We start from the raw sequence: 2677 nt of genomic DNA, 5'->3' as shown, positions 1-2677 counted from the left end.
AAGCAGGTGTGAGGGGTGTGGGGGTCACGAATTCACGTGTGGACACGCCATTTGCTGGAATGAGAAGACCAAGGGAGGAGCAGGTGGGGTGGGGCAGAGGCGGCTGAGGATGTTGGGTGTTCATTGATCACAATATAGGAGCCCCAGGGGGTCAATGGAAAGCTCTGAGAGAATGGTGCAGTGGATAAGAGAGGAATGGGGCTGCGAACATGAGTCCGGACATGCATAGCCAAGTGCTTCCTTGGTGACGCCATTTGGAAGTCTCAGTCCTTCAAATGTAACAGGTTCAAAGTCAGTGCATTGATCTTCAATCCCAAATTGGTGCCTCACCAGTGTTTCTCGCTTCGGCAAATTACAACCACCTTCCTGGTTTCCTGTGGAAATCTGGAATTCTTTGAACCTTCACCTTCTCCACCCCACCCCTAATGCAATCTCTCAGCAAGTTCTCTTCAGCATCGCCCTAGAACAGCCGTGGGCAAACTACGGCCCGCGGGCCGGATCCGGCCCGTTTGAAATGAATAAAACTAAAAAAAAAAAAAGACCGTACCCTTTTATGTAATGATGTTTACTTTGAATTTATATTAGTTCACACAAACACTCCATCCATGCTTTTGTTCCGGCCCTCCGGTCCAGTTTAAGAACCCATTGTGGCCCTTGAGTCAAAAAGTTTGCCCACCCCTGCCCTAGAATGATCTCAAATCCCCACCGTCACATGCCGGTCCACGCCTTCACCACTTCCTGCTCAGTGCATGCCAAGCCGCCTCATTCACATCCCCTAGATCAGTGTGTGTGTTAACATCCATCAAATCACAACAGCTCTTTGCTTACAACCCTGAGGAGAGAGCCCTGACCCTCGGGGCAGGGTTCGCAGGTCCACACGCCAGGGTCTTCGCGTGGGGATCTTTGCAACACGGTGCCCTCTGCTGGGCCTCAGCACCACCACGGTGCGTATCTATCAAGGTCCCGTCTTCTGTTCTCAAAGTCAGACAGGCCCAACCGAGTCTATCTGACACTAATTACCGAAGGGGCCGGCTCTGGGCCACCCGATCTTTTAAAAATATATATTTTGTGTTTTCCTTTTGTGCTTGTGTTTGAAGATAATTATTTTCCTGCTTGGATGCTTGCTGCATAATTTCTTCATCTTCAAAAGGTAAAATACATTTTTAGAGTGTGTCTAGTGGCAGGTCTCCTTTCATTAATTTTTTTTCCTGGGAAAATAATTGTTTTTTATTTAAGAACAGGAAAACTTTTGCTTGTTCTGTCTTGTATAATTCTATATGTATTGTCCTGTCATTTCCCCACCTCTTCCATATTTCACTTCTGCTAGGCATGGTGTGTACACATTGAGGAACTGCTAGTAAAAGCCATACCTGGGGGGCAGCGCTGCCTCCCACAGTCTCAGGGGCCCCTTCTGAGCCTGCCGACCCCTCTCCCCGGGTTGCTGTACCAGAAGCAGGGCGTGTCCATTCAGGATGCACACGGCGCCTGCCTCAAGGAGCCACGGAGCCGTCTGGAAATAGCCTATAAGATTAGAGGCAATATTCTGGCCCGGTGTCTTCCTCAGGTGCTGAGTGGAATAGATCAAAGTTCGCCTTTATTTCCACAGCCAGAAAAAAAGCCTCGGGCCAAAAAATATCACTGCTAATTCAATTTCGTTGTGATGTGTGAGTCGCTCGCGCCTTCTGGGTTTGCAGCCATCCACCATGCTGCCTGCTTGAATCCGTTTAGACGGAACCTCGTGGGCAGCTCTCCGGCCTAGAGAGGCGCCCACGAGGCCCTCTGCTCTGTCCTCCGGGCCACGCAGTCACCAGGTTTGGCGCGACTGCCCTGTAAGCCGAGGAGAGAAACAGCCATCACTGAAGCCTTTTTCCAAATGCCTGCTTCCCCACCTTTTTCTAAATAAAACAAGGAAGTGTTTCTGAATCACTAGGTTCATTCCCCTGGGTGAAATCAGAGTTCATTCCACCGTGTCCAGCATGCAGGCAGAGTCGTGGCTGAGACAGGACCAGCGAGCCCTTAAGATCAGTGAAAACTCCTTAGACACATAAAGCTTCCAGAACCTGTGATCCCAATCCAGGGTCCGGTTTTATACACAGGCGTCAGGAAGTGAAATGGTCATTCCTGGGGCCTGGCTGCCAGAGCCCCACCCCAGGCCTGTGCATCCCCCCACCCACCCACCCCCACCCCCACCCGCACCCCCACCCAGGAGCCCGAGGGACAGAGACTGGAGCAATTCTGGCCCAGAGCCCCTGCTCTGTGCGTTACCTCTATAGGCCTGGGTGCGCGTGTGCGCCCGGGTGGACGGAAGCGGAAATTTACTTCTGTGGGTTTAGGCAACTGTGATAAGCATCCATGTTCTGCCCCCCGATCCCGTTAAAAGAAAGTTCTTGGAGGAGATAAAGAAGTGAGAGCTGTGGCTGGGGCCTCCGCCGGGGAGCGCTGCTCGAAGGCGCACCTCGCATTGAGGACACTTCCATTGGGAAATTCCTCATGAGCCCGGTCAGCCAGACAGTGGACCCCGGAGGCTGTGCGCCCCGCACCCAGTGTCCAGGCGCTCCCTCTCCCCCTCGCGCCGGGTTTGTGTGCACACAGATGCCGCAGGGCTAGAGGCACCGTCCTGGGGCACACACACCGCTGCCTCCGGGCCTTCCTCCCGGGGGGGGGGGGGGGGGGGGGG

Source organism: Myotis lucifugus, unplaced genomic scaffold (assembly GCF_000147115.1).
Source record: "Myotis lucifugus unplaced genomic scaffold, Myoluc2.0 scaffold_22, whole genome shotgun sequence".
In the NCBI taxonomy this organism is placed as follows: domain Eukaryota; kingdom Metazoa; phylum Chordata; class Mammalia; order Chiroptera; family Vespertilionidae; genus Myotis; species Myotis lucifugus.
Note: the sequence above shows the minus strand (reverse complement) of the source record.